Source organism: Topomyia yanbarensis, chromosome 1 (assembly GCF_030247195.1).
Source record: "Topomyia yanbarensis strain Yona2022 chromosome 1, ASM3024719v1, whole genome shotgun sequence".
Classification (NCBI taxonomy): Eukaryota; Metazoa; Arthropoda; class Insecta; order Diptera; family Culicidae; genus Topomyia; species Topomyia yanbarensis.
The window spans coordinates 132,565,394-132,585,993 of NC_080670.1; the positions used below are offsets into that span (position 1 = coordinate 132,565,394).

The 20,600-nt window shown below is 35.4% G+C and overlaps 1 protein-coding gene and 1 pseudogene across 4 annotated transcripts in view; both read left to right on the forward strand.

The window, feature by feature from the left end:
- The window catches only part of LOC131688162 (syntaxin-16), a 515,695-nt gene that overhangs the window by 301,264 nt on the left and 193,831 nt on the right, over window positions 1-20,600 (forward strand). The gene's annotated exons all lie outside the window — the stretch shown is intronic.
- Window positions 7,782-7,908, forward strand: LOC131678112 (U4 spliceosomal RNA; annotated as a pseudogene).

A 20,600-nucleotide genomic window follows, 5' to 3' on the forward strand; every position in this document is an offset into this window, starting at 1 on the left:
CATATTTGGCTGATAAAATCGGGGTTTCAATGTGTTATAATAGATATTCAGCATTCGAAGAAGTTTCTTTTGAACGAGTGTAGGACGACTTTGTTTCTACTTACTTGAAATCAGCAGCGTAGCCAGAAATTCGGTTTGGTGGGGGTTTGGTGAAAATCGATCATACTGTCCAAACAGCATAATTCCGAAACCGTAATTTTTGAAGTTTTAAAATTATGCAGAATTAATTTTTCGGAAAATAGTAACAGAGTTCGTGTCTTTATCGAATTTGTTGAGACTTTATTGTAGTCATGAATATTAACCTGAGAAAATTCACCATACTTCTTGGACGATATACCGTCAAAATTATTTTATCAAATGATGCGCTGTTTAACGTTTGTAAAAGTCATCGAAGATACTAAACCTCCGAAATTGGTGGTTTCAAAATGATGCTATCTTGACCTTAAATTACTGTTTTTAAACATTTGACCTATACATATAATTGGTCATACAACAAAAATCAAATGCTCATCAAAATCGATCAGGACCAACTAGAGTCGAATGGAAATCGTCATTTTTCATAAATTTCTCTCTACATTCGGAAAGTGTTATCCTCGTTATTAATCATATTACGTTTTCGTCTCAACTCGACGCATTCCCAAAATAGAAACCTGTTTTAATCCACCTAGTGGTGCAATTGTGCTTGTCTCATTTGTCCCGACTACGATTCCATGGCTAGTTATGTTCAATACAATGGTGGAAATGAATATTACAAGTTCAGTACGATTTGCACATACATACATCGGATCGACAGCCACGATCTTGAGATACTATGTGATACTGAAACATCGCTTGAAACCAGCGGCGGATCATGGAGAAAGATCCGGGAGGTCCAGGTCCTGCCGAAAATTTTGAACTTGTTAAGAAATTTTAAACTAGTTTTAATTTTAAAGTAGCACCCCTCACTGCATACTCCCTCCGGGCCGGTATGATTGACGATTTTTGGAGTGATTGCATAACCTTTCTATATGAAAAAGGCAAAAATGTACCAAAGTCCAAAAAAGTCAATTTTTGTCAAACATCTCAATGTTTCATGCATTTTAAAGTCATTTGGCATCAAAAATACAAATTTGATTTTGAAAATTTTTCATTTCAGTTTATATGGGAATTTGCTGTGTGTTTGCACTCTTCAACTCGTAACTCCGGAACCGGAAATCCAATCAATAAAAAATTCAATAGCAGCCGATGGGAAGGTTGTACCTTTCATTTGAGACTGACTTTGTGCAAATCGGTTCAGCCATCTCTTAGAAAGAGAGGTCACATTTTTTTCCACATACACACATACACACACATGCATACACACAAAGACATTTTCCGATCTCGACGAACTGAGTCGATTGGCATATGACACTCGGCCCTCCGGGTCCGGATTAGATTGACGAATTTTAGAGTGAATGAGAAAGGCAAAAACATTTTTAGCAAATGTTGAAAGTTATGCATTTTTTTGGTGAGCAGTTCTATGTTTCATAGACATTAAATCGATTTTAACTTCGTTTCCTATTAAATAAAGACCCTTATTACAGTACATTTCTACAAAAACGAGCTCAATTTGAAAATAAATATGAGGATTATGATTGATTACAGAACTCTGGAATTTTCTATTGGAATGTGTTCAGGCAGGAATTTGATATTGATGCTATAAGACAACTGTGAAATCAAGACCAATAGATCAGTTACATATCAGGACCCCATTCCGACAATTTATCAAAAGTCATCATGATGTTTACAACAACAGGTTATCAATCTACGGATCAGATAATTGTGATTGTAATATTGAATTAAATCAGTCTGCATCAATAAATTTTCAACTTCAATCCAATATTTTTTTGGGTGTGGTGGCGGGGGGGGGGTGGTTGTATGGTGTTAAACCCCAAAAACCTTCTCTTGGCTACGCCGTTGCTTGGAGTTATTTATTTCGCTTTTCATTTTCCGATATGTTTCAGATCGATGTGATGGTCATAAGTTAGAAAAATTGCAGTCAGAAGGTTCGCACAAATGAACATTTGGGCACTGATAAGTTATCAAGTTCCTTCCAGACAACTTGGAAGTGTTCGGTGATTATTTTTAGCGGTTGTTGATAGTAAAATGAAATACAAAATTTGTTTTATCGAAATAATGTTTAGCTTATTTCAATGGATTATTACTATATTGAACAATAAATAGACGACAAAGAGTAATCAACAAACAACAAGCCATAACTTTTAAAGTATTCAAAATAGATATTTAAAGTCTTAAGTAAAGTTATTCGCAAAAGTAAGAGCTACAAATTTGCTGAAGACATCATTTCGATATAATCACTTCCAAGAAAATTTGTGAAAATATCTCACTTATAGGGGGATTAATCAGCAAAAGCACAATACCAAAAGAAAGGGCATATTACCTCCATTAAATTCTCCGAAGCTACTATTGACCTAAAATAAGCCGTTTTGGCGTTAATAATAGATTACATGTTTTTGGTCATATTTCTGGCAATGGGAAATGATAAAAATCTTTCGTCCGCATTTAATGTTAAATATTTTTTTTGATAATAGTCCGATTTCAACAATCTATAGCTTGTTCGAAAGGTATTCGTTGAAGCTGTCTAAAAACATATAAATTGTTAATCTATGTTGTCAATTTCGGCAGATAATTTAAAAAACTGCAAGAAACGCCATTTTTACGCATTCAAACATTCATATCTTGGAAACTAAACATCAGAATCAAAAACAAATTAATAGTGTTCATACTGTTTTTTAGTTCTTTCATTTAAAATTGGTTTGGATAAGATTGGTTCAGCCATTGCTGAGAAACACGAATGAGAATTTGTCCGTTACATACACACACACACAGACATTGTCCCAAATCGTCGACCTGAGTCGATTGGTATATAAGACTCGGCCCTCCGGGTCTCGGAAAAAATCTTGAAAGTTTGAGCGAATTCTATACATTTCTTTTATAAGAAATGTAAAAATTCGAGATAACATAAAATCTCGACGTTTCATGCATTTTAAAGATGTTTGGCATCAAAAATACGAATACGATTTCTGAAATTTCATGGGGTCTCCCCTTTGAAAAAAAATTTGAGTTCCGGCTTATATGGGAATTTCATATGTGACCGGACGATTTAGTCTATATTTCCGACCCATATAAGCCCATATCCGTACGAAATTTTATAGACATCTGTGGGGATATTATAGCTATCATTGGGGACCAGGCTTTATTTTACTCATCTTTGCAACGAAGAGATAGAGAAATATTTTACCCGAATATAGCATGAGTTTTATTTTGGTGCGCATTTTTTGCCCAGTAACTAGGAGAGCAGAGAGAAACCACATGCTCTCATTATTGAATCCTCTTGCTTGTGACAGAGTAAACCTTTATTAGATGCTCTGCTTTTACCTCATCATAGTCCGGTAGAGCAACGGAGATAAATTGCTCAGTTGGCAGATAGGAATAAAATAGTTTTCTGTTTGCCCCCAAGGGAACCAAATTTAGTACGCTTCACATCAGTGTTCGAATATTTAACTCGGCTTTCAAAATAAGTATCCATGTTTTACCTTCTGGGAATTGTAAAGATGTTTGAATTGGCAGCTTCCCGTTCAAAATCGCTGAACAAAATTAAGGGGTTACACCACTGTAGAGCTCGAACAAATGGGCATATTTCGGAATTTTTTCTTAGCACAATAAAGGGATAAGTTGAAATGTTGTTAAAAGGAATTTATAACATATGTATTGGATCAGAAAAATAATTTTTTCTAGTAATTTTATCACAAGATGGCAACTGTGCAGCATTTCCCAAATGCGAGTTTTTTAGGTAGAGGTCCACGGCCTGAAGACGTAATTTTAAACCTAGAGCCAAAAAAAAAGTTTTTCTGTTTCCTTATGACAGCGACAAGCGACTTACGTAGGATTTTTGCACGATTTTTTTGCTTTTTCGCGAAATGCTGTACTATCAAGTGAAAAAAATACCGAAAATGCCATTAAAATCGAAACAAATTGTTAATTTAACAGAAATTAAGCAATAAGAAATGAAAATCCTACATACGTTGTTGGAGAAATCAATTTCGAATATGCTGTGAAAATTTCAAAACAATCAAAAGCCGGCCAACTCAAAAAAGTGGGTTTGAGGTTTACACAGAAGGCGCTGCGGAAGAATGGATAATTTGAACATTTATATATCGTATTCGTCTTCCATTTTTTGGGATATAATTTTTAACATCCTAAAATACATTTTAGACTAATAAGTATAAATTTGACTTTTTAAAAATTCTACTGTGGTGTAACCACTTAAATGCCTATTAGACTGATAGGAAGTTGAGACTATTTTCATCCTAATTATATTATAGCCCTACTCATTTGAAGCTTTTGGTTAAAGCAGCGTCTGCTATCTTTCTTCATCTCATTACCGTAAATAGCAGGGTGAAAATTAGGGCACTCGAATTAAGTTTTCGTTGCGTATTTTACCTTTTCCGCCTTAATCCAATCTTTGCCATAATAAAATCAACGTTGGCTTCAAATCATTCCCTTCTTATCCAAACGTCAAAAATACTCAGCGAATTGATGAGGATTGCTGACTTGTTCAGTAATTTGATCAGTGGAACCAACGTTTGGCAGTGGAAATTAATTGACCAACTTTTGAAGGTTGTACAGAAAATTAAAATTCGAACGAAAGTAATCTTATATTTCCTGAATTTGATTACGAATTTTAGCCCGGAATTTCTGAACACAAAACATTCTCATTATCAAAAAAATTGCTTGTTCGTAAAAATTTTCAATAATTATCAATAAAGCCGAATTATTTCCACTTTTTCGCGATTGAATCTACACTTCCTTGCACTATCAGGCTTCTAATTATTATACTTGCGAGTCAAATCCTTTATCCAAAATCGTCATGTGTAAAATTGCTCTACTCAAGGAATAAATATACCTCAAACATACTGACAACCACAAAAATCTCACTATTACTGCTTTCACTGGGTTCTGTTGAAAATTCATGGTTTTACGAAAGACTAAGAAGTATTCACAATGTGCAAACACGTCGTGTTAAGGGGTTATATATGTTGAGGTCGGCCAAAAAATCTTTTTTTCTTCTATCGTAAAGCTCAGTTTCTTAAGAATGTTACCTTAAATTTTTATAGAGATCGGAGCAATGGACGCAAAGTTATAGCGTTTTTCATCTTGCTCCCCCTCCCTTTTTTTACTTGTTCGTAATTTAACTGCCGTGTTCAGGAACGATTCCATATTTTTGTAAGAATTTTCATATTATTATTATTAATTTTATAATATTTTTTTCAGGTGAAAATAGTGATTTTTTTGGAAAAATCGTCACCGTTTCCAGGAAGAAGATTTTTTTTAATCGATCGTTCAAGGACACCACATGTACATATACTAATGATTTTTTTTAGTTTGATGGTTTCTGTTGAGCTGTTGGACTGGAATCGTAGTCACGGCAAACCTCTTTAAAAAAAACGTGTTTTGCGGAAATTGCTATGCTTCGACAATAATTTTTTTTTTATTTTCTCAAGTGGATTTTGCAAATTGGACTTTGTACTACGCTAAAGGTATAACAAGTATTTCATAAAAATGTGGTTACACACATTTATAAAAATTCAAACTTTTCCCTTTTTACCCGCATCTCAACCCCTTAATGTTTTTCTCCGAAAATGACGATTTAACAGATGGTTTGTTATACGTGTTTTGTATGTTTTTGACGAGATTCGATGATGTTTAACTTTTTGCCGAACAAGTTAGTATTTTACTGAATGGTGGATAATTTACCGAAAAAAACAAAAGTAATAATAAATTCAATTAAAAATATTCCAGGTTTTAGCAGCAAATTATTCGTAAATCTACCGAAGTCGCTGAAAAATGAATACGCTTTCGCAATTTTAAAAATTAATTGCTGATCTCCGTTAAATATTACTGTGCAAATCGTCAAATGAAATTACTGAACAACTTTGGGTTGGCTTAGTGTGTACATATAAATGGCTGGTTTGAATATGCAAAGCCTAAATAAAGCACTCATTTGATATAAAATATCGCCATTCTGTTGTTTTCGAAACCATCTTATTTTATTGGCATTTTTTCAAACATGCTCTTTCTGTAACTGAGCGATAAGGAACACTCCCTCTTGAATTGGGCGAGAATTAATACTTTCGCACACCCCCCCCCCCCTGAGTGGTAGAGAGATATGCGTGAACGCAAAAAAAATCTCTTGATTCTCGAGAGCGTGTTCTCTCGCTTTCGGTGGGAGCTAGTAAACAGCCCTACTGCGTTTAACTGTTTGCAAAAGAGAAAATGAGCTAATATCGGGAGCAGTAAGGAAGCCTGTTGGGACTAAGTTTGTGAAAATCGGCTTAACCATTTCCGGGAAACTGATGTGAGTTCGTAAATTTTGAAAGATGGCCGCTTTTCCCGGGCACTTCCGGAACCGTCTATTGTGGTCAATATAGTCAACGAAAGTTTGGTTGGCCGTCAGTGACCTAGAACAGCAAATTTAAGTTGTTTGAGAGACATTTTAGCGAAATTTTTACCTTTTTTGCTTTCATCGGAGTATCAGTTTGAATCATAATTTGCTATGTGATCGCACGCCACAATTTGTAACTCAGGAACCGGAAGTCGGATCGGGATGAAATTAAATAGCCATTTACGGGGACGCAATACCTTTCATTTGAGACCAAGTTTAGTTGAATCGGTCTAGTCATCTCCGAGAAACCGATGTGACTGTTATTCTGAATTTAGATACTTCCGCCTGGGCTTCCGATGGTGGCCAATGTGGCCAAATAGACTTTGAATGGATGTTAGTGACCTAATACTACAAATCGAAGCAATTGTGGCTATATTTTGGAAAAAAATTCACCTTTATACATTCATTGCAGAATTTATTAAAATCGACATTTTCTGCGTGATCGTGCTCACCATCCTGTAATTCCGGAACCGGAAGTCGGATCCATCAGAAATTCAATTGCAGCCTATGGGAACGTTGTATCTTTCATTTGAGACTAAGTTTATCAAAATTCACCTTTATACATTCATTGCAGAATTTATTAAAATCGACATTTTCTGCGTGTTCGTACTCATCACCCTGTAATTCCGGAACCGGAAGTCGGATCCATTAGATAGCAGTCTATGGGAACGTTGCACCTTTCATTTGAGACTAAGTTTGTCAAAATCGGTTCAACCATTTCTGAGAACAATGAGTGACATTTTTGGTCACATACACACAGACGCACACACACATACATACATACACACATACATACACACACAGACATTTTCCGAACTCGACGAACTGAATCGAATGGTATATGTCACGCGGCCCTCCAGGCCTCCGTTAAAAAGTCGGTTTTCAGAGCAATTGCAATACCTTTCTACTGAGAAAAAGCAAAAAATGTTTGTGTGCAAACAAACCTCCGGATGTCGCGTAGTGCACTGAGTGCAGAGCGCTATGAAATTCACGTAAAATCGTTCCAAAAACTCAGGTGGTCACCTACGTAAAGATAATCAACTGCTGGTGGATGAGGAAGAAAGCCTTTCTATTGAAATCATTAGTCGCTAGGCAGGGCTCACTGCACGTGAATTAACCCTTAAATGCGCAATGTTGTTTTAAAACAACATTGCGAAAACTATCTCAAAATTATCATAGTAACGTATCAAAGCTGTGAGACAATTTTCAGAATATTTAAAAAAAATTGATTTGCGCCTTTAAGGGTTAAAGCAATATTGGTTCCAATGTTCCATGCGAAAAGAAGCTTCTGTTTTCATAGATTTCGCAGTGGCGATATCGTAACCAACGAGGTACAACCGAGGTGCGATTATTGCTAGTTGAAAACTAATACTAATATACGATTTTTGTTGCAACAGGCCACATGAATCTAGAGGGATTATATACACGATATGTTGATGCGAGATTATGGAATTTACATGAATATGGTTGAAATGACCCTCGAATTGGGTCAAATTTTTGTATAAATCAGTAACCAACCAGGTGGTTTGGTAGAAATCAGTTGATAATTGAGAAAACTAGAGACAACTTTGTAAGTAAAAAGGATTTTTAGGGCGCAGCTGACAGCATCAACAAATCTCTAAGCTGAGAAAAGGACCAACTCTTATTGCATGAGCAAAAATATAGCAATCTTTGTTACATATAGCATTTTACACAATGTGTAAAAACATTGCGTGCTTAGTAAAATAATACATAAATATCGGAATAAAATCGAATGAGATCTAGAATATACCGTCAAAATCATTTTGTATTGCAAGACAAAGAATGTAAAACAGATGAAGTATGTTCTTGGCTTCAACATGATGATGAATGCATGATTGAAATAATATTGCATCCGAATCGTATCAATCGCCGTTCATTGGACTATGTACATTGGAATGCATCGACATTGGACTATACATTAGAACACGTCGATTTTCTCTTATAACAAACATTTTTTAATAAACTGGTTGAGTGATATAAATTATCCCTGGTTTATGTCAGATTACTAAGCAATCCGATTTTCGGTTCAATTTTGAAGACGATTGCTTTGAAACTAGTTAGGTTCGCAACTGAATCAGTTTTAGCCTCTAGCAAATACTACATAATATATGTGTAGCACCTCCATGTGACGTTGGATAATAGCAAATGTCAAATATGAAGTTTGCATCAGAGTAAGAACACAATTTTCATTTTCACTGAACAGATTATGAATATGGGTGAATACAAAAGGACATTTTCTAATGTAACCCTAAATTTTTTTCTCCGCGTGTCTTGCCAAAACCAACAGTGTTCCTTGTATACTTTCGCTGTCAGTATATTTTTTTCATTGAAGTGGTCCCTAAAGGGGGGGGGGGTAAAGGTTTCACCGTAAAAAACCAGTTTTTTGTCATTTTTTTAGAAAGATGGGTAAAGCGAATTGATCGAAACTTTTGCACAATATACTACATCATTTCAATAACATTCTGTAATTTTTTATGCAAAAATATCTACAAGTGTCTTGGTGATGAAGCTTTTTGTGAAACGTCTCTAGAACAACACGATTTGCGGTGATAACTGCCATTCAAAAACTACTTGACCGATTTATTTCAAACTTTGCATACAAATTCTATGTAAAAAAATCTATCCCCTACGCTGAGTTTTTGAGATAATTTTTCAATTATGGGGGTTTTTTACTCATAAAATGGAGGTAACGCTGTTTTTCAAGAAAAAATCGCCATTTTATGAGTAAAAAGCCCCCTTCAGGGTTGATTTGTAAATGACTTCCCAAAGAAAATATTTGAGTCAACGTTTAAGGAAAATTATTAGGGGGATCTCATTCTCTTGGTAAATAGTAAATTGAAGAAAAGCATTAACTTTTTAACTTCGCTTCACAAGGAATTGTTATCCACATTCCTGGAAATAACTATTCCTTTCACCGATCAAATCCGATCTGTTCAAGAGAATTCTATTTCCAAGCTCGGGTTTTAACCTGATTTGACAAACTTAGTCTTTGACAAACTTTGTCTCAAATGAAAGGTGCAACGTTCCTATAGGCTGCTATTGAATTTTTAATGGATCCGACTTCCGGTTCCGGAATTACAGGGTGATGAGTACGAACACGCAGAAAATGTCGATTTTAATAAATTCTGCAATGAATGTATAAAGGTGAAATTTTTTCCAAAATATGACCACAACTGCTTCGATTTGTAGTATTAGGTCACTAACATCCATTCAAAGTCTATTTGGCCACATTGGCCACCATCATCGGTTCCGGAAGCCCCGGCGGAAGTATCTAAATTCAGAATAACAGTCACATCGGTTTCTCGGATATGACTAGACCGATTCGACTAAACTTGGCCTCAAATGAAAGGTATTGCGTCTCCGTAAATGGCTATTTAATTTCATCCCGATCCGACTTCCGGTTCCGGAGTTACAGGTTGTGGCGTGCGATCACATAGCAAATTGTGATTCAAACCGATACTCCGATGAAAGCAAAAAAGGTAAAAATTTCGCTAAAATGTCTCTCAAACAACTTAAATTTGCTGTTCTAGGTCACCGACGGCCAACCAAACTTTCGTTGACTACATTGACCACCATAGACGGTTCCGGAAGTGCCCGGGAAAAGCCATCTTTCAAAATTTACGAACTCACAGCAGTTTCCCGGAAATGGTTGGGCCGATTTTCACAAACTTAGTCCCAAATGATAGCTATAAAATCCCCACAGATGTCTATAAAATTTCGTACGGATCGCTTATATGGGTCCGGAAATATAGACTAAACCGTCCGGTCACATATGAAATTCCCATATAAGCCGGAACTCAAATTTTTTTTTCAAAGGGGGGACCCCATGAAATTTCAGAAATCGAATTCGTATTTTTGATGCCAAACAACTTTAAAATGCATGAAACGTCGAGATTTTATGTTATCTCGAAATTTTTTTTTATGAAGATAGACTTTTCGCATCGTTTTTCAGTTCAATATTACCGTGGCTGTTTTTTCTTTTTCAAAATTTTACAACTCGAATAATGATTTATTTTCCTGTATATAGTTGTCATGTGATGTATAATAATAAAATGTAATATATGCATTTAAAAGCTTTTAATGAATATAAACAACGCACACATTCTCGTGATTCATGGTTGAGAAAGGCACAATTGCACCGCTAGGTGGATTAAAATAGGTTTATTTTTTGTCGCCTCAATCTCTGTCAAGCCAATCGTCCACCGAGCGAATCAATATTCCACCGGAAATTCGGAAATACCTGCTCAGTGATTGAGGAAAGAAACATATATTTAATATTAAAAAACAAACAGTATTAAATTCAATAATTTATTCAAAAACCGTTTTTATCCTCCTAGTGGTGCAATTGTGCCTCTCTCATTTATCCAAACTACGATTCCATGGCTGGTTATGTTTAATATAATGGTGGAACTGTCTATTAGATATTCAGTGCGATTTACACATACGTACATTGAATCGATAGCTACGAACTTGAGTTGCTATGTGTCGACGCTGAAACACTTGAAGCCAGCGGCGGATCCAGGAGGAGGGTTCGGGAGTTTGGACCCCGCCAAAAATTTTCAACCTGATAAGAAATTTTAAATTAGTCTCTCAACTCAAAATCATTTCAAACCAAATTTTTCACTGGTTTTTCAGACCCACTAGGAAAGTTTATTCTAGAGGAATTAGAAAATTTTATTCGCGTGGAGGGGTACTTGATGAGGGAAGGGCTGTTTAGGGAAGGGTGGTGAGTGATGTGGGGTGGTGCCCCTCACCGTATCCCCCCCTAACTACGACCCTGTTAAAATACAGAAAACCTATACAAGTGAAAAAAATTAGGATTAGGTTGACGATGCTCTGAGTGATTGCATAACCTTTCTATAGGAGAAAGGCAAAATGTGAATTTGCTGTGTGTCCGCACTCTTAAACCCGTAACTCCGGAACCGGAACTCGGAATTTAATGAAATTCAATAGCAGCCTATGGGAACGTCGTACCTTTCATTTGAGACTAAGTTTGATGAAATTCGGTTCAGCCATCTCAGAGTAACCGATGTGCTTATTTTTGGTCTCATACATACATACATACATACACAAACATACATACGCACACACACAGACATTTGCCGAATTCGACGAACTGAGTCGAATGGTATATGACAGACGGCCCTCTGGGCCGGGATTGATTTGACGATGTTCAGAGTGATTGCATAACCTTTCTATAGGAGAAAGGCAAAAAATTGTTCCGGCTTATTTGGGAATTTCATACGTGACCGAACGATTCAGTCTATATTTCTGGAACCATAAATCCGATTCCTACAAAATTTCATGGCGATCTATGGGGATAATATTCCTTTCATTCGAAACTAATTTCGTAAAAATCGGCCCGACCATTTCCGAGAAACTAATGTGAGTTTGGTAATTTTGAACGATTTTTTATCGATACTGCCGGAACATTTTACGGAGGGCAATGTGGCCAACAAGACTTCGAAAGAATGGTGGGGGGAAGGGTTTATCGGAGATGTAACCAACCGCATTGTATACCTTCCATTTAATTCTTGGTTTGTGAAAATCGGTTCAGTCATCACCGAATAAACGATATGATTTTAATTCTGGAATATACCCGAGACCCGGGACTTCCGGAATTGTCAATAGTTGACAATAACTTCAAAGAATCTTTAATTGGCCATCAGTGATCTAGATCTGCAAATCAGAGTTATGTATTGTCCATTTCAGTAGATTTTGAACCTCTGAGATATTCCAATCGCAACAGTTTATATGGGAAATTCCTGTGTGACCGCATTAATCGACCTATAACTCCGGAACCTATAGTCAGATCGGAATAAAATTCAATAGCAGATAATAACAGTGTTATTTCTTTCATTTGAAATCAAGTTTGTTCAAATCGATCAAGAATTCGTTGAGAAATAGACAGGATATTAACTTAGGAATTTGGCAAGTTCCTCGAGGGCATCATGAACCGTCATAGGTGGCCAATGTGGTCAAAACCACTTCAATTGGCCATTATAAATCTAGACCCGCAAATACAAATAATGTTGCATACATTTTAACACTCGGAATACCAAGGGGGTAAAAAAAATGGGAACGGTTACTTTGACCGGTCATATCTCAGCCGTTACATAATCGATTTTAAATCTGTCTTCACTAATACAAAGGTATGTCTTTTGTGAACACATCGAATTAAAAAAATAGATGAATAGAGTTGTCTACCGTAAGTTACAGTAAAAAGAGTATAACAAAGTCAGTGAAAAAAAAATGGGAACGCTTCTTTGACTTGCCATATCTTAGCTGTTTGCTCACCAATTTTATTTCTTTCTTCACCATTGGATAGGTAAATCTTTTATGAAAACAGTGAATAAAGAATGATGGAAAACAAATTTGTATATCTGAATTAATTGTAAACACAATAATTGAGAGTCAGTACAGACGAAATGAGTTTTTCTGTTCAAACAATCGTATCACAACCGTTTGTCAACCAATTTCAATTTTCCTTACACCAATGCAATCCTTAGAGCTTCTTGACTTGTAATATATGCAATATAAAGTAGATTTTCAAAAAATCACTATACTTTTCGAGTTTTTAGGAGATAGGATTTTTACAATGTTGATTGAAATTCTTTGCGGCTTGTTAGTTTTACGGTTTGAAAATTACCTGTTTACTCAATAGTTCTACATATTATACATGGATATTATTATACCAAAATGTTTGCACAAACGTGGAGAAACACAATAGTGTATGTAAGTTACTAAATAATAGAGTGTGTTAGGACGATTCAGTAAATACGAAGAAGTTCAGAATTTTAAAATATACGTCATATAACTTTAAACTTGAAGCGATGACCTATACATTTTAATACACCAATCGGTTGTAATTTATGGCGGCTACAATTTCTGAAAAAAACACATTTTTATATTTTCTCAAAAAATAGCCAAAAGTACATAGAAGTACAGAAATTTCATTTAGTTGGCAAATAACGTTGAATTCAAAGCGATGGCCTATACCTTTTTATATACCAATCGATTATAATTGATTTTGGTTACAATTTCTGGAAGAACAATTTTTATATTTCCTCAAAAAATAGACAAAAGTACGTAGAACTACAGTAATTCCATTTAGTTGACAAACCACTTCAAGTATTCAAAACTATCACCTATGCAATTTATACACCAATCTATTGTAATTGATTTTGGCTACAATTTTTGAAAGAACAAATTTTTATATTTTCTCAAAAAATAGCCAAAAATACGTACAAGTACAGAAATTTCATTTAGTGGGTAAATCACGTCGAATTCTAAGGGTTGATTTATACTTTTTTGTACACCAATCGATTGTAATTTATGGCGGCTACAATTTTTAGAAAGAACACATTTTTATATTTTCTCGAAAAATAGACAAAATACGTAGAAGTACGGAAATTTGATGTAGATGGCAAATAAGGTCAAATTCAAAGTGATGGCCTACGCTTTTATATATACCAATCGATTGTAATTGATTTCGGCTACAATTGTTGCAAGATAAACTTTTCATATTTTCCCAAAAAACGACAAAAATACGTAGAAGTACAGAAATTTTGTCTGATTGGCACATAACTGCAAATTCAAAGGGATGACCTACACTTTTTTATACACCAACCTATTGTAATTGATGGCGGCTACAATTTCTGAAAAACACATTTTTATATTTTCTTTAAAAATAGCCAAAAGTACGTAGAAGTACGGAAATTTCATTTAGTTGGCAAATAACGTCAAATTCAAAGTGATGAACTATACCTTTTTATATACCAATCGATTATAATTGATTTTGGTTACAATTTCTGGAAGAACGATTTTTATATTTTCTCAAAAAATAGGCAAAAGTACGTAGAACTACAGTAATTTCATTTAGTTGACAAATAACTTCAAGTATTCAAAGCTATCACTTATGCAATTTATACACCAATCTATTGTAATTGATTTTGGCTACAATTTCTAAAAGAACTAATTTTTGTATTTTCTCAAAAAATAGCCAAACATACGTATAAGCACAGAAATTTCATTTAGTGGGTAAATAACGTCGAATTATAAGGGATGATTTATACTGTTTTATACACCTATCGATTGTAATTGATGGCGGCTACAATTTGTGAGAAAACAATTTTTATATTTTATCCAAATAAATAAATAAAATTTCCGTACTTCTGCGTATTTTTGGCTAATTTTTGAGAAAATATAAACAATTGTTTTTTCAGAAATTGTAGCCGCCATCAATTACAATAGATTGGTGTATAAATAGTGTAGGTCATCCCTTTTAATTTGCAGTTATTTGCCAATCAAATCAAATTTCTGTACTTCTACGTATTTTTGTCGTTTTTTTAAGAAAATATAAAAAGTTTATCTTGCAACAATTGTAGCCGAAATTAATTACAATCGATTGGTATATATAAAAGTGTAGGTCATCACTTTGATTTTGACCTTATTTGCCAACTACATCAAATTTCCGTACTTCTACGTATTTTGTCTATTTTTTGAGAAAATATAAAAATGTGTTCTTTCAAAAAATTGTAGCCGCCATAAATTACAATCGATTGGTGTATAAAAAAGTATAAATCAACCCTTAGAATTCGACGTTATTTACCCACTAAATGAAATTTCTGTACTTGTACGTATTTTTGGCTATTTTTGAGAAAATATAAAAATTTGTTCTTTCAGAAATTGTAGCCAAAATCAATAACAATCGATTGGTGAATAAATTACATAGGTGATAGCTTTGAATACTTAAAGTTATTTGTCAACTAAATGAAATTACTGTAGTTCTACGTACTTTTGTCTGTTTTTTGAGAAAATATAAAAATTGTTCCAGAAATTGTAACCAAAATCAATTATAATCGATTGGTATATAAAAAGGTATAGGCCATCGCTTTGAATTCGACGTTATTTGCCAACTTAATGAAATTTCTGTACTTCTACGTACTTTTGGCTATTTTTTGAGAAAATATAAAAATGTGTTTTTTCAGAAATTGTAGCCGCCATAAATTACAACCGATTGGTGTATTAAAATGTATAGGTCATCGCTTCAAATTTAAAGTTATATGACGAATATTTTAAAATTCTGAACTTCTTCGTATTTACTGAATCGTCCTAACACACTCTATTATTTAGTAACTTACATACACTATTGTGTTTCTCCACGTTTGTGCAAACATTTTGGTATAATAATATCCATGTATAATATGTAGAACTATTGAGTAAACAGGTAATTTTCAAACCGTAAAACTAACAAGTCGCAAAGAATTTCAATCAACCGTATGCCACGTACATTGTAAAAATCCTATCTCCTAAAAACTCGAAAAAGTATAGTAAATTTTGAAAATCTACTATTTATTGCATATATTACAAGTCAAGAAGCTCTAAGGATTGCATTGGTGTAAGGAAAATGGAAATTGGTTGACAAACGGTTGTGATACGATTGTTTGAACAGAAAAACTCATTTCGTCTGTACTGACTCTCAATTATTGTTTTCACAATTAATTCAGATATACAAATTTGTTTTCCATCATTCTTTGTTCACTGTTTTCATAAAAGATTTACCTATCCAATGGTGAAGAAAGAAATAAAATTGGTGAGCAAACATCTAAGATATGACAAGTCAAAGAAGCGTTCCCATTTTTTTTTTCACTGACTTTGTTATACTCTTTTTACTGTAACTTACGGTAGACAACTCTATTCTTCTATTTTTTTAATTCGACGTATTCACAATACATATCTTTCTATTGGTGAAGCCAGATTTAAAATCGATTATGTAACGGCTGAGATATGACCGGTCAAAATAAGCGTTCCCATTTTTTTAGACCCCCTTGGTAGTCCGCGTAACTTTTTACCCCCTTGGTATTCCGAGTGTTAATGTGTATTGCATCATTTGGATATCATGGTGGTACCAGTTTATATGGGAATTTGCTGTGTGACCGCACTCTTCAACCCGAAACTCCGGAACCGGAATTCCGATAAAAAAATTCAATAGCAGCCGATGGGAAGGTTGTACCTTTTATTTGAGACTAATTTTGTGCAAATCGGTTCAGCCATCTCTGAGAAACAGAGGTGACATTTTTTTCCACATTCACACATACACACACATACATACACACACAGAGACATTTTCCGATCTCGACGAACTGTGTCGAATGGTATATGTGAATCGACCCTCAGGGCCTCGGTTAAAAAGTCGATGTTTGGAGCGATAGCATAAACTTTCTATATGAGAAAGGCAAAAAATTCGAGATAACATAAAATCTCGACGTTTCATGCATTTTAAAGATGTTTGGCATCAAAAATACGAATTCGATTTCTGAAATTTCATGGGGTCCCTTTAAAAAAAAATTGAGTTCCGGCTTATATGGGAATTCATATGTGACCGGACGGTAAGCGATCCGTACGAAATTTTATAGACATCTGTGGGGATATTATAGCTATCATTTGGGAATAAGTTTGTGAAAATCGGCCCAACCATTTCCGGGAAACTGATGTGAGTTCGTCAATTTTGAAGGATGGCCGCTTTTCGCGGGCACTCCCGGAACCGTCTATGGCGGTCAATGTAGTCAACGATAGTTTGGTTGGCCGTCGGAGACCTAGAACAGCAAATTTAAGTTGTTTGGGAGACATTTTAGCGAAATTTTTACCTTTTTTGCTTTCATCGGAGTATCGGTTTGAATCGCAATTTGCTATGTGATCGCACGCCATAACCTGTAACTCCGGAACCGGAAGTCGGATCGCGATGAAATTAAATAGCCATTTACGGGGGTGCAACACCTTGCATTTGAGACTAAGTTTGGTTTAGCCATCTCCGAGAAACCGATATGATTGTTATTCTGAATTTGGATACTTCCGCCGGGGCTTCCAGAACCGATGATGGTGGCCAATGTGACCAAAAAGACTTTGAATAGATGTTAGTGACCTAATACTACAAATCGAAGCAGTTGTGGTCATATTTTGGAAAAAATTTCACCTTTATACATTCATTGCAGAATTTATTAAAATCGACATTTTCTGCGTGATCGTGCTCACCACCCTATAATTCCGGAACCCTAAGTCGGAACAATTAGAAATTTAATAACAGCCTATGGGAACGTTGTATCTTTCATTTGAGACTAAGTTTGTCAAAATCGGTTCAGCCATCTCTGAGAAAAATGAGTGACATTTTTGGTCACATACACACACAGACGCACATACACACATACATACACACGCACAGACATTTGCCGAACTCGACGAACTGAATTGAATGGTATATGTCACTCGGCCCTCCGGGCCTCCGTTAAAAAATCGGGTTTCAGAGCAATTGCAATACCTTTGTATTGAGAAAGGCAAAAAAGTGCGAAATCGGCAAAGTCCCAAAAAGTCGGTTTTTATAAAAAAAATATTTTTTTCGAGATAACATAAAATCTCGACGTTTCATGCATTTTAAAGATGTTTGGCATCAAAAATATGAATTCGATTTATGAAATTTCATGGGGTCCCCCTTTGAAAAAAAAACTACAAGGGGCAGCCCTATGGGGTTGCACCAACCTGAAAGGTGCAACCTTCCCATCGGCTGCTATTGAATTTTGGATCGATCGGAATTCTGGTTCCGGAATTACGGGTTTCAGAGTGCGGCCACACAGAAATTTCTCATATAAACTATAGGAAAAATTAAAAATAGAATTTTTAAATAAATGTGTTCAAGGTGCATGAAACGTCGAGATTTGACGCAAACTCGAAAAAAAATTTGACGACGATTCACTTTTTTGGATTTTGGCACATTTTTGCCTTTCTCATATAGAAAGGTTATGCAATCACTCTGAAAAACGTCAACCTAATCCCGGCCAAATTTTTTTTTCGACTCGCATTAGGTTTCTGGATTTTAACAGGGGCGTAGTTGATGGTTTACGGAGAGGGGTTACACCCCCCCCCCCCTCTACTGTTCACTCGCCTCCTTTAAAAATCTCCTTAAATCACCCCTCAGACCACCACCCCATCCAGCCCTCATACCCCTCCCTTTCAACCCCATCATCTTTAAACCACCACTATATCACAAAGCATACCAATTTAAGCTGGGGAGTCGTTCGTTTATGGGACTTTCGCCCTCCTCACATACCCACCCCCGCATGACAAAATGAGTTAGCAAGCAGATAACATTGATCTAATGCTGATTTGGCTAATGGAGTATGATATTTTTTTGTTTCAAGTGTTTCACCGTCGACACGTAGCTCATCAAGTTTGTGGCTGGCATGCCATTGTGTATAAGTGCAAAGTGTACTAAGAATGTAATGGACATTTCCACAATTATGTTGAACATAAAAAGCCTCCGTGCCATAGTTTAGAGAAATGAGAAAGGCACAATTGCACCGCTAGGTGGATTAAAACAGGTTTTTTGCTTTCATTGGAGTATCGGTTTGAATCGTAATTTGCTATGTGATCGCACGCCACAACCTGTAACTCCGGGACCGGAAGTCGGATCCATTAGAAATTCAATAGCAGCCTATGGGAACGTTGCACCTTTCATTTGAGACTAAGTTTGTCAAAATCGGCTCAGCCATCTCTGAGAAAAATGAGTCACATTTTGGTCACATACACACACAGACGCACATACACACATACATACACACACATATATATACACACGCACAGACATTTGTCGAACTCGACGAACTGAATCAAATGGTATATGTCACTCGGCCCTCCGGGCCTTCGTTAAAAAGTCGGTTTTCAGAGCAATTGCAATACCTTTCTATTGAGAAAGGCAAAACTATTTTAAATCCGAAAATTGGGTTGCGAGTGGTAAAAATTGCAAAGAAAAAATAAAATGAATAAATGAACGTCTGCAATCTGCCGTCTCATGTTTCAACTTATCCTCAAAATCCAGGAGTTATGTATTGTTTATCAGGTAAAAAGATGGGTGGGTAATGTCTGTGACATAACCGGAGGGTCGTGACTTCACTTCGAGACGTTAATTTAAATGTAATGATATTCAACGGAATCACGTTTGAATGGGAAACTTTCAAATAATTCTGTATGGTTATAATGGTGGTTCTGAAAAGAACGTTTGGTTTCGGCGTTGGTGTTGATGGTGATGCGCTGGATCGTTGGATGCTGCTGACTTCTGCTCAGGCTCATCTGTTGTTCATGAATGCCATTCTGATATGATTGGTGTAGGTGTAGGTCGTCAGCCGGTTATAATTTTACTGTGTTGTATATTGCAGATTACATATTAAATCACTGGATCAATCAAACAAAGTATTTGTCTGTGATATGAAAAGTGTACGAAATATATTATGCAATATTAATTTCCGTAAGGGAAACTTGGATTAAACCACTTTGCGTGTTAAGGGCACAAAATCTAACTTAAATTAAGTTTTATTTTTTTTTTGTGTTTCGAATTCATCTCGTCAGTAACTAGCACCATCTGGGTGTCTAGTTAGACGATGTATCTAAACTAGTACCCAAATTACCACTAGTTAGACACAAAAAAATCCAAACAGTTCACACGACACATGTGAACGTTCAAAGCAACTGACTTATCCCGAGTGATGTCCCGGGAAGCAAGCACAGACCGGGACATCACTCGGGACGTGGATTGAAATTTTCTAAAAGCTGTTCAAAGGTTGTTTTCAGAAAATATAAAATTTCTTTCGAACGTTAAGAAGTCTCAATTTTGCATTTGGATTACTACTTGTAATGAACTTAAGCTGTTCATCTGCCTTTTTACCAGTGATAAGCAAATTCGCCAACTCTCTTCGACTAATATCCATATTTACTAGTTTTATTTAAAACGAATAAAATCAGAAAACATTTTTTGACAGTCGTTTCACTTATGCAAAGCTTGCTGCGGTGAGAGAATGATATTTGAAAGTGGCTTTTTTCATAATACAACGATATGTGTGTAAATGCGTTAATGCGTTGAACCTGCAAAACTACAAACTTTAAATCTAAATTACAAATTTTAAAAAAATATCGTATTCGCCAATTTTTGCTCAAATATACTAAAAAGTATGGTCTTTCATGTGGTTGAAACAGTATTCAATTTTAGGTGCCCGCGTCAGCGAGATTGAGCCTTGAAATAGGCTATTTTTTAACGAAAAATGTCCAT